The sequence below is a fragment of the Rhinoraja longicauda genome, chromosome 1 (genome assembly GCF_053455715.1).
Source record: "Rhinoraja longicauda isolate Sanriku21f chromosome 1, sRhiLon1.1, whole genome shotgun sequence".
Taxonomy (NCBI): Eukaryota; Metazoa; Chordata; class Chondrichthyes; order Rajiformes; family Arhynchobatidae; genus Rhinoraja; species Rhinoraja longicauda.
In genome coordinates, this window is record NC_135953.1 from 113,570,435 (window position 1) to 113,583,979 (window position 13,545).

The window sequence follows — 13,545 nt, forward strand, 5'->3', positions numbered from 1 at the left end:
CATCCTCATCCTCTCCTCCTCTTCCACCTACGTCTGGGGGGGACTCCCACAAAAAATTGAGCGTTCCTGCTGAAGAAATTACGTGGTATTCTTTTTTGAGAGTGCAGCATAAACTAAACCAAAATAAACTAATGATCTCGACTCAAGGAAAAAGTGATTGAGCTACTTTTTTTGAGTAGAAAGTATTAGTGACCTCCACCACATTATAGTGTAGACTGCAGAGCAAACTGCAAAACATGGTGTAGATCAGCCTCTGCATCTTGAATATTCAGAAAACTAGAAATGTCAACATCATGGTGACCTTGATGAATATCATAATGATATGTAATAGAACTTTATTTATCCCAGGAGGGAAATCGGTCTGCCAACAGTCATAAAACACAAGATGCATGAAACATGAAATTAAAGTGATGCGTGGAAAGGATTGGGGATGTGCAAAGATTGAGGGGGGAGGGGGAAGAGGGGAGTCAGTCTACGCCACTACGGAAGGCAGAGGAGTTCTACAGTTTGATAGCAACAGGGAAAAGGCTCTCACTTTATGCAGTAACAAGATCAATTTGATTGCAGGAGATTTCAGAGCTTTTTTGGGTTGTTCAGAGATACAGCATGGAAACAGGCCCTTCAGCCCACCAAGTCTGTGCTGACCAACGATGACCCATACACGTTCTATGTTATCCCAGTTTTGCATTCTGCACTGCGTCTTGGTGGAACCAGTCTGAGGCTGAAGGTACTCCTCAGGTTTTCCAATGTCATGGAGGGGTGAGCTGTAATGTCCAAGATGCTCCACAGTTTGAGGAGCATCCTTCCTTCCAAGACCACCTCCTGTGAATCCAACTCATAACATTATTATGAGTAAGCAGGAAGCCGTTCAGTTCATTAAATCAATAAGAGCTCCAGGTATGCAATCACATTTTCTTACGGTAGACACAAAGTGCTGGACTAACTCAACAGGTCAGACAGCATTTCTGGAGAAAATGGATGGGTAATATTTTGGGTGGACCCCTTCTTCAGACCGAAAATAGAGAGGAGGGAACTGGAGGTAAGAAAATTACATTTCCTTAATGTCACTTTATTTCTTCATTTACCTTTTATTTTATGGTGCCTATCTAATTTTCTTTTAGAACCCCCGATTGATTGTGTTTCCACCACTCCTATAGACAGTCAATTCCAAATCAGAATCACACACTGAGGAAAAGAAGGTTTTTCCTCATATTTGCTCTCCATCTTTCAATTAAAAATTTTAATCTGTGCCTATGGTGCTTGACCACACTAATGGAAACCTCAGGGAATCTAAATTAGTCCTGGTCTTGCCCACCTCTATAAAAATGTCCTCTGGACAGAGTAGTCCAAACCTCTATCACCTATCCATAGATCTCTGTCACCATTGATTTAGACATCCAAATGCATTGCTATTCATTGAACCAGATCAAAAAAGAAGCTTCTTGAAAGGTTCATTCGTGATTTATTCTTTCCTTTCTTTCTTTCTAAGGGGTTCCCAGGCGATTATGTCCTGCAATTCCATCTAATACATGCAGCAAGCCCACAGAAACACTGTGTCAATGAATCCATGTGGAGAATTGGCAGCCTACCTCAACATGGTGGTTGCAAACCCATGCTGCATAATTCAATTGAAAGGTCCTTAAATTTCAATTGCATTGAAGCAGTTTATTTTACTCATATTCTAATTTGATTTCTGATTCCATTTATCATGGATCTCCATCTCTGCACAAATTCAATCATAATTCACAATAGGCACATTGTTACAAGCCTTATAAACCTATAATTCTGAATCTTCTACAACAGTGATACTAAATATCAAGCAATCTTCATTTGCTGCAGGTTCTGTTAATTTACTACACCCAAGCACAAAAAGAAATAAGATCTAAACATCGGGAAGGATGCCTTCTGACAGAATAATTTTCAATGAGGCCATGCTGCACAGAGACTCTGTATCTTTCTTCTGGACTGTTTGCCTCACACTCTCTCAGTCTCCCCTTAAAGTCATTAATATTAATATTTATTTATAAGTGCATGGAAAGTTTTCTTTTTCATTTGTGTAAAGATTCTTCAACTAAAGCTATGAAAAGCATTACTAATCCAACACTTCCTGGTGAGATGTCATTTTGATAGTACACACACATCAGTTTCAAAGCACCGAAGTCCTCGGAAATTAAGCTGTAGTCAAATTGAGTTTATTTTCGTATGCACAAGTAAAGCGAAGTACAGACACAAATGAAAATCTTGCTTACAGCAGCATCTCCAGCATATAGACTCGGAGAATACACAAACACATAAATTATACATACATCCATGTATAATTTATGTTTTTGTTTGTCGTCTGATTTACCCATCAATTTCCTTATGCCATAAATTTCTTCAGATTTTTGTTTCATTCTATTTGAATGTTCACTGTAACATTTGGCACCTAATCCGCACACCTATATGCTTAGAACTACCAACTAGTTGTTTAGATATTCGGTGCATTCACTAAGGCCCTTCAGCTGAGGAAATCTGCCAACTCTACACCATATGTGTGTGAATCGAGACTCACGGCGATATACTATCCTTTGGAAGGACCTTGGAGCAATTAGTGTCGGAAGGAAATGCAGATGCTGGTTAAAACTGAAGATATACAAAAAATCTGAAGAAGGGTCTCGGCCCAAAACGTCACCTCTCCAGAGATGCTGCCTGTCCCGCTGAGTTAGTCCAGCACTTTGTGTCTACCTTGGAGCAATTAAGATGGACAATCAATGCTGGTCTTGCCATGGTTACCTCACATTCTGTAAAGTGAATCGCATTAAAAAAATGTCTGTACAAGGGCTTTTACCAAAATCGTGAGATGTACATATTGAGCATGACAGATGAGATATTGGAATGGGGAATTTCAAAAGCATCACAATTAAGAGCATATTTCACTTTGGGAGCATGATGGCATACATTCAATCATCTTAAGAAGTGGTTAAATAGATGAGTTTGATTGAACCAAAACAGTGACGTTTCCAGATCAGAACTAGGACCCATTATTCATAATTTTGGTTCAGGGTGTGTTCAGAGTGCTGGGGTTGAAAAATGTCGTAATCTGAATGTTTTTCTTCAGCATAAGCAAACATTCAGGGGAAATTGGGTAGAATAATCTCCCCAAAATTCAAATAAATTCATTTTGATAGTTTTGAGATGCAATGACGATATAATATAGATAATTGACCAGCATAAGATTTGGCCATATCCATGTTTGGTGGTCCCAGATAACAAAGCAGCCAGTCTGGAGCCTCCCTAGTCAATGCACAAGTTGGAGGGATAAATAGTATAAGAAAATAACTGCAGATGCTGGTACAAATCGATTTATTCACAAAATGCTGGAGTAACTCAGCAGGTCAGGCAGCATCTCGGGAGAGAAGGAATGGGTGACGTTTCGGGTCGAGACCCTTCTTCAGAGGGAATAAATGTTTCATGTGGAATTCTCTGCCTCAGAGGGTAGTGGAGGCCAATTCTCTGAATACATTCAAGAGAGATCTAGATAGAGCTCTTAAGGATAGCGGAGTCAGGGGGTATGGGGAGAAAGCAGGAACGGGGTACTGATTGAGAATGATCAGTCATGATCACATTGAATGGCGGTGCTGGCTTGAAGGGCCGAATGGCCTACTCCTGCACCTATTGTCTATTGTCTATTCAGTGTTGTTTTAATGCCCAGACTTTTCATCTATTGTTTCTCTGTATCAAAAGAGATTTAGGTTGGTACATGGCTATTAAAGGGGTTTAGACGGATGGGGGCCACACACAGACAAATATAGCTGGCTCAGATGGACATTTTGGTCAGCATGGATGAGAAAGAACATGTAACATAGAAAAGTAAAGCACAAGAACAGGCCGCTCGGCCCACAATGTCTGTGCCGAACGTGATGCCATGATAAACTAATCTCACCTGCCTGTACATAATCCATATCCATATACCTTGATAGACTGTTACAAGGGAACCGGTTCAAGAATTTCAAAGGTAGACACAAAATGCTGGAGTAACTGTTACTCCAGCATTTTGTGTCTACCTTCGCTTTCAACTGGCATCTGCAGTTCTTTCCTGCACAGGTTCAAGGATCTGACTAGTAGAACAGAAAAAAGGCATACTCGTTCGTTAAGTAAAGTAATTCGGGTTTCACTGTACCTTAATTGGTACACATGATAGTAAACTGACCATTGAACCTTTGAAATCAGTTTTATTGGCACGAGAAAGAACAAAAACAATATTTATCTCGGCATGCGCGGCATTACAGCAGCACACCTCCCTCTCTCTTGGCTTCCGTCCGCAGTGCTGATTGCAACCCAACCCTTCGGTGAACCCCTCTCATCAAGAACTACCTTTGGTTTACCGGCACCTGGCTTTAAATCAGTCATTGAAATAATCGCCGGTAAGTCCTGGGCAATAGTGCTGCTCCCAAATTCAAATTACAACCAATGGAGGGGAGTGCATCTGAGCAAGCCCACCCCTTTGGAAATAAAGTATTATCAGTCGCAGACGCAGCGCAAGGTAATACGCACAGCGCTATCAGCTGCAGACTTGGCGCGTAAAGCAATACACATAGCGCTACAGACTTGGTGTGCAAGGTAATACACATGGCGTTATCAGCTGCAGACTTGGCGCGTAAAGCAATACACATAGCGCTACAGACTTGGCACGCAAAGGTAATACAGCGCTACAGACTTGGCGCACAAAGTTTTAAACAGACCGCGCAAGGTTTTAAACAGCTTAGCGCACGGGAATTTAAACAAAGTGCTGTCGGCTGCAGTCCCTTGGTTGTAAATATAGCACTACCGGCCACTACACTATGGACTTTAAACATAGCGCTATGGGTCACAGACTGTTCAGGCAAAATTCTCGTATAACACAGTTGTATACTCCTGGATTCTATGTATCAATGGCTGTACTCAGCTACCTGACATATTTCACACCTCTCAATAATACATAAGTGCAGGCAGTCATTGACCTTTATTGTGTAGTCAGGCCATTTTCAACATTGTCATTTTTGTTTGAAGTTGGACCATGTCATACTAGCTGTTGCCGATCTCACTGTTGACCAGACTGGATGGGCTTTAGAGTCACAGCAGGCTGCTTGAATACCTCAAATGCACAAGTTATGCTTAACTTAACAGAAAGTGATTTCTCCAGCATTTAGTAGTTGAGACATTTAGTCCATTTGGGTTTCAGTAACAACACCACTGGTGGCAATCTATCACTCCAGTCATCAAGTCATTCAGGATAAGTGGGGCCTTATCAACAAACCTACTCTCACCAAGATTTAGAGACATTGTTTCTGAATTGCAACCATACTGTCCGATTAAGACATATAGTATATTAAAATAATTCCCTCAACCGCACTCTCATGTTTGGGTTGACTCTCTTCATTGAGGTCGAAATAACATTGACTCTGAACCTGCTTTTTACCTTCTTTCAAGCTGCTACGTCAGATCTCTACCCTGCCTGCCAATGTGTAGTTTAGTACTGCTTCAGAAAGGATAGACAAGCACAGAATTCATGAAGAAATCAATTCATCTACAAGACCAGGCAACATCTCAGGAAAGGAGGGATATAGACTATGTGCAGGCAGATTGCAGTTTAAATTGGCATCATGGTCAGCACAGACATCATGGATCCTGTGCTGCACTGTCCAATGTTTTATCTCAAGACATTGGCAATTGCCCGCATTGCTGGCTTCCCATGAGTACAGACAGTCTTTCAGTGAATTTGTGTGTAGATCAGAGCTGTCAGGAAGAACACAGGTCTCTTCATCATTTCAAAAGATTTCCACTCCATCAATGCGCAGCTTGTTGGGGATTACCATCAGTATGTTCTCGTGGTGAATCTCATGTTTCTGGTAAGCACTCGTCTCCTTCATATTTTCATATTTCATATTTCATATTTCAGATACAGCGCGGAAACAGGCCTTTTCGGCCCACCAAGTCCGCGCCGCCCAGCGATCCCCGCACATTAACACTATCCCACACACACTAGGGACATTTTTTTCATTTACCCAGTCAATTAACCTACATACCTGTACGTCTTTGGAGTCTTTCATCTTTCATACCTGTACGTCTTTCATCATGAGGGAATCCACACTACCAGCCATTTTCATCAGCTAGTGCTCAAAGTGATGTTCCCTGTGGACAAAGGCCATTCTCCAGCGCTGGGTCCTCACCATACACTTTCCAACCATAACCACTGAGCACAGATAAAACAAGAATTATGCAAATACTAGGAGAATCGTACAAAATGCTGTTGGTCATAGATGATCTCTCCTTGCCACGTCAGTTCGGGAGTGCTCTGCTGTATGTGCCTAGTAGATGCAGGAACTTTATCGCTGTGTGCCTCAATCTGCTGTGCAATCCAATTAATCCAATTATCGTGCCGTGTAAGCTAACGAATCATCCAATGTAGCCCATTGGCAACAGAAGAGCAGTGAAGAGATGAAGGCCTGTTGGTCATGAGGGGGAGTTTGGAGAGCCGCTAGAGCAAGAGGAACAGGAGGGAGAATGACGGCAAGGAAGTTCTCCTGCTAAGCATCCACAAGCTCAGCTCCCAGCTGAGTGGACCAGGGAAACAAGGTAAACACAAATGAGAAGAAACCTTATTTTTCCTAAATAGCTTGAAAATGTATTATTCCCATTGAGAGGAGTTGGGATGGTTTTTGTTTCTGTTTTTGGCTGTGTATGTGTGGGAGGGGGGTGGGTGTGTTGGGGGTGGGGGGGGGGGCGGGGGAAACCTTTCTTTTATTAGGTCTCTTCCCCGGGACGCAGCTCGCCCGCGGGGCCTTCCATCGCCCGGCGCGGCTCGGTCGCTGGACTTAACATCGCCGGCGTGGCTCGGCCGCAGGACGTTTCAGTGCCCGGCGCGGCTTGGCCGCGGGACGTTTCAGTGCCCGGTGCGGCCGCGGGACGTTTCAGTGCCCGGTGCGGCTCGGCTGCGGGACTTAACATCGCCGGCGCGGCTCGGCTGCGGGACTTAACATCGCCGGCGCGGCTTGGCTGCGGGACGTTTCAGTGCCCGGTGCGGCTCGGCTGTGGGACGTTTCAGTGCCCGGCGCGGCTCGGCTGCGGGACTTAACATCGCCGGCGCGGCTCGGCCGCGGGACGTTTCAGTGCCCGGTGCGGCTCGGCCGCGGGACTTAACATCGCCGGCGCGGCTCGGCTGCGGGACGTTTCAGTGCCCGGTGCGGCTCGGCCGTGGGACGTTTCAGTGCCCGCTGCGGCTCGGCCGCTGGACTTAACATCGCCCGGTGCGGCCGCGGGACGTTTCGGTGCCCGGGGCGGCTCGGCCGGGGGGCTTCCATCCCCTTGCGGGGGCTGTGCGTGTCGGTTGCCTCGGTAGGGGTCGAGCTGTCTGTCCGTGGGTGCGGGGGGAGAAGAGGGGAAGTTTTGTTGCCTCCATCACAGTGAGGGGGTGTTTGGAGTCACTGTGATGGATGTTTGTGTTGGGGTCGTGTGTCCTGTGTTCTTTTCTTTTTTTGCTGTGACTGCTGAAATTTCGCTCGGTGTTGTGCCGAGTGACAATAAAGTTTTGTTATGTTGTTATGTTATGTTATGAAAGCCAAGTGACCCCTTCCAACCATTACCACCAACTTGATATATCAATAATCAGGTGGGGAGCTGAGATGATGAATTAAAATCCTTTCCACCCTCCTGTGGAGATCCACCGGCACTGAATATAACACATAAATATAAGAGGCTCAGTTCCAATTACTTAAAAGGTGTGTTACAACATTTCATGATGGGTGGCTGGTCATTTCAAGTATTTAGACTGTATAAAAAAGCCCTTTCCAGTCAGGATCTCCAGTTTTCAGATGCAATCAATGGTATAAATGCATCCAAGGAGTGGAATGCATGACATTTCTTTCTGCACTGGTTCATGTTATTGGGATTCTCTCTCCTGGAAGAGACCTCATAGCCATCTCCTGTCAGACTCTTCACTTGGAGAACTTTGCCTTTGACATGTATTTTATTTAACCAGGAATTCCATCCCTTTGCAAATGATTATGGGGACTGTCTCCCTCCCCACTGCAATTTCTGTCCCTCCATGGAAGCCAAGGGTGTGAAGCTGATGCTCTCTGGTGTACCGAGGTACAGTGAAAAGCTATCCAGTCAGCAGGAAGACAATACATGATTACAATCGAGCCATTTACACTGTATAGATACATGATAAGGGAATAACTTTTAGTGCAAGGTAAAGTCAGCAAAGTCTGATCAAGGATAGTCCAAAGGTCACCAAAAAGGTAGATAGTAGTTCAGCACTGCACTCTGGTTGTGGTAGGATTGGCATGCAAATAACAAATATTGCCAAAGAATATTAAAGTACAGTAATGGAATATTCACTGAGGTAAGAAAGTGTATATGCCAACCCTCTAGGAACAAGATGTAAAAGAGGTGTTTGAATCAGGAGTCAGATAGTAGTGGGGAAGAACCTGTTCTTGAGTTTAGACGTCAGAGCTTTCAAGCTCATGTATCTTCCTTTAGAAGGTAGAAGAGAGAGAAACATATTGTGAATTAGTCTGAAACCAAACAATGCAAAAAGTGTCAGTCAAGGGTGGCATGGTGGTGTAGTGATAGAGCTGCTACCTTACAGTGACGCTAGGTAGAGCTGCTACCTTACAGGGCCAGAGGCACGGGTTTAATCCTGACTATGGATGCTGTCTGTATGGAGTTTGTATGTGAGTGTGGGTTTCCTCAGGGTACTCCTGATTCCTCCCACATTCTAAAGATGTGCAGGTTTGTAGGTTGCACAGAAGCAGGTACAGATACAGATCAGTCTATTATCCTATACAGCCAGGTGAATGACAATTATTGCAAACATGAAGTTTACAGGGAAAATAATCTAAGTACACGCAGCAATAAATACGACTGTAAAACAGCAGAATGGTGTAAGATTGTCATGCAAAAGCCAAGTATTGTAAATTAATTTTAAGTACTGTAATGGAATAACCAATGAGGTAAAGACTATGGGCAGAACCTCCAGGAACAGGATATGAAAGAAGTGTATGAATCAGAAATCAAATAGTAGTGGGGAACAAGCATTCAAGCTCGTGTATCTTCCCTTAGAAAGTAGAAGAGAGAGACACATAGTGTGAATTAGTCTGAAAACAGACATTGTAAAAAGTGTCAGTCAAGGGTGGCACAGTGGTCCAAAGGTAGATCCTGACTATGGGTGCTGCCTGTATGGAGTTTGTACGTTCTCCCTGTGACTGCATGGATTTTCTCCGGGTCTTCCGGTTTCCTCCCACATTCTAAAGACATGCAGGTTTGTGGGTTAATTGGCTTCTATGAATTGTCCCCAACGTGTAGGATAGAACTAGTGTATGGATGATCTTTGGTCAGTGTGGACATGGTGGGCTGAAGGATTTGTTTCCACGCTGTATCTCTATAGTAAACTATAATAAACTATACCAAACTAAAAACATCACAGTGATCAATTGTTGTGGTGCAGGTCTCCACCAGAAATGCTGTACATCTTTTGCTTCCACATGTGCTGTTTTACCCCCTGCTGAATTCTTCCAGTGTTCTGTTTCTGGTACACAAGACATTTCCTTTTGCTACAATAGCTCTTAAAGTGGACTGTTTTGGGGGAGGACACAATTATTACCTTTCCCATTACCACAGAAACATGGTGTAGATTTTGCTGGGCGTTCATTGATATTATCAAGAGTAATCTCAAGATTTTCAAATTTCAAATAATTATTGAATGTTTCTGATCTGGCTAAGGCAATGATTTGGCTGTCTCTCTTTATTTTCTGGGAGAGCTTGTTTTGGCTGTCTGATGTTTGATTAATTGATTGGGGCGGTTCAGTGGCGCAGCAGTAGAGCTGCTGTCTCACAGTGCCAGAGACCCAGGTTGGACCCTGAGTATGGGTGCTGTCTGTGTGGAGTTTACACCTTCTCCCTGTGACAGTGTGAGTGTGTCCTCTTGTTTCCCCACACATTCCAAAGACATGCAGGTTTGTAGGTTAATTGGCTTCTATAAATTGCTCCTTGTGTGTAGAATGGGATAACATAAAACTAGTGTAGGGGTGATCGATGGTCCTCTGGCAAGAAGAAAGACATCGGTTTATAGGCCGAGCAAGTCCAGAGATGGAAGAGGCCCTGCAGCAGCTTACCTGGATCAGGAGCAGCTCCAGTACATCGAGTGCGTGGACCAGACTTTGGACTTTTTGTAAATGTCGACAAAATATGGCGGCTCATGCACGTGTGATTTATGCAAAAATAATTTCACTGTGCAGTGCCCACATGATAATAAAGCACACAAAATGTGTAGGAAGAAACTACAGATGCTGGTTTAAACCAAAGATAGACACAAAATGCTGGAGTAACTCAGCGGGACAGGCAGCATCTCTGGAGAAAAGGAATAGGTCACGTTTTGGGTCAAGAATCCTTCTTTAGACTAAGAGTCAGGGAAGAGGGAGGCACAGAGATATGGAAGGGTAAGCACCAATGAACCATAGGTTGGCATGGACTCGGTGGGCGGAAGGGCCTATTTCAATGCCGTATCTCTAAACTCAAAGATTGAAATACAGCATGGAAACAGACCCTTCAGCCCGAATCCACGCCGACCACTGATCACCCATTCACACTCGTTCTATATTATTCCCACTTTCCTATCCACTGCTACACACTTGGGTCAAGTTACAGAGGACAATTAACATACAAACCCCCACATTTTTTGGATTTTTGGATGTGGGAAGAAACCAGAGCACCCAGAGGAAACCCACACGGTCACAGAGAGAATATGCAACTTCCACATAAACAACACCTGAGGTCAGGATTGAACTTCTAACACTGTGAGGCAGCAGCTCTCCCAGCTGTGATTGGTGCTGCCCACTGCTTTACAAATATAATCATTGAAGTGAATTCAGCTTTTGCCAGACGTAGCAGCACAGTAATAATTTCCCTAATTATTTCATTTTTATTTCAGGGGCAGCATACAAAGACTATTATTTTCTCTGAAAAGTTAGACCTTGGGACTGAATAAACTCAATGTCAGATTCTTGTGGGTGTTTTTAAGAGTAACAGCACTGCTGGAACTGCACTGCGAAAATGGTCATGTTTTGGATGAGATATTGATTTTTATCAGTTGGCTCTTTAAGGTGGACACAAAAGATTCCACAACACTATTCAAAGAACAGTAGGACAAGAAAGTTCACCTGACCTCCTGCACATTATTTATAAGAAAATAACTGCAGATGCTGGTACAAATCGAAGGTATTTATTCACAAAATGCTGGAGAAGGGTCTCGACCCGAAACGTCGCCCATTCCTTCTCTCCCGAGATGCTGCCTGACCTGCTGAGTTACTCCTGCACATTATTAATCTGTTCATCAACATTGCTAAACAGAGTACCTGGTTTTGCATCATAATGCTGTTTTTGGTAGCTTATTTCCTGCTGTGATTTTTTTTAAACTGTAATTTCCCTTCAAAATAATTTCATTGGACGTGACCCCCTTTTGGAGGTCTTCAGGTCGTAAAAGACATTATATTAATACATTAGCGTCTTTCACGTGTTGTTATGGCTGCACGCATCACCTTCAAGTGTTGCTCTGCCCTTTCATGACTGATGGCTGGTATTTCTAGAGTGGATTTGAAAGGAATTGGAGCAGGTAACTTAAAAGTTGAATCAAGAAAAAAATGAAGATGTTTGGGTGATGAATGAAAGCTAGAACTACACTGACATTTCATTTGTGAATACTGAAGCCTCAGTTTATGGTAAAAAAAAGAAATCTCTGTCTAATGAGAAATACCTTCTATCTAAGGCGTTATCTTGAACTGGCAAAGAGTTATTCTCACTGGGTTCTCAGCCTTCACTACAGGGACTATTACACATGCAAACTATTTTTATGAGTATGTTTGTGTCAGAGAGTAATAAAGGTGATGTTTAACTGCCCATTTGCAAATATGGGCATACTGTGATACACAATTAAAACCAGCCCTAATATTATTCTCCGGGCTGCATATTAAATGGGTGCCCCTGCTTTGGTTTATAATGCATACAACCTGTTTCATTTGTTGTAGGCAAGCATCAAGTGAAAGTCTGATAATTGTAAATAGTTTTGAGTCTACATCTCTCAAAGGAAAACTGCATTACTGGCTTCTGGAATGTACATCTGAACTATAATTAGAACATATGAACATAAGAAGACAAACAATAGAAGTAGGTGGAGGCCATTTGGCCCCTTGTGTCATCTCTGATTTTCAATAGACGTCAATGTCACTTTCCTGGACAAAAGTAAACCCTTGATTCCTTTAATATCTGATCAACAAGTGAAAGTGGAAGAGAGGAAGCACTGTGGTGTGTAGAAAGGAACTGCAGAAGCTGGTTTATACTGAAGATAGACACCAAGTGCTGGAGTAATTCAGCGGGGTCAGGCAGCATCTCTAGAGAAACAGGATGGGTAACTTTTTGGGTTAGGACCTTTCCTCAGACTTGCCTCAAGCACTGTGATGTTCTGGCAATAGAGGCCTGGGTGCAAGGTGTTTGTGGAAAAAAGAGTTGCATACTGCATTTGCAGAAGGGTAAAGGGATCCCAGAATATCTGCTCAGAAGACAGTAGAAGGAATAACAGCCAAGATCATAGCCAAATGTCTTGTTTCAGGTGAAATGCAGTGCAGAAAGAATTTTAACAACCTGACATGAGTTATTAAGATGAGGACATTCATCGTCAAAAGGCATGTTCTACTGGCTGAATGGTTTGTTTATTCTGGTGTATCCATTCTCATTGCACCACCTACCTACAATTTCATCCATTAACCACTCACTCTTTCAACTGGGATTCTTCACTCTTCCAAATTAAGCCCCTTTGCAAACCTTTCACCCACATTTCAGAGGCTGCAGCATTGGCCTCTCTTCACCCTTGCAGCCCAAGCATATTGCATGATACTCATTAAAGATCTTCCCTCCTTTTTTGGAAGAAAAGTGTGATGTTTGGTGGGCCCTGTGGGGTGGGAGGACCCGTTGCTCCCCCCGTGCAGCAGGTGGCGCTGCACAGGACAAAGGGAGATGTTTTATACATAGTTATCTTGGCTGTACACAGTGTGTGAGTGTGTAACCAGATCGTGTGGTTGCAGCCATTTTAGTTGTCTTGCTGCCAGCATTGAGTTAATGTAATAAAGACCTCTGTTGTACCTTGAAGACTCTCAAGTTTTATACAGACATAGAACAAGAACACACAAAAAAAATAATGCTAAACTGAAGGGAAGATGTGTAGTCGAGATAATTGTTGGAGTCAGTGTGTTTGTAACAGATGTCAGTTGATAGTCTATCACCTGTGATGGAGATTGTGAGATCAAGAAAGGGAAGGGAGGTGTCGGAGATGATCCAAGTGAATTTGAGTGCAGGATGGAAATTGGTGGTGAAGTTAATGAAGTGAGTGCAGGATGGAAATTGGTGGTGAAGTTAATGAAGTTTCCTTTTCCCGTGACTTACAGTCTGAAAAAGGACTTGACCCAAAACGTCACCCATTCCTTCTCTCCTGAAATGCTGCCTGTCTTGCTGAGTTACTCCAGCTTTTTGTGTCTA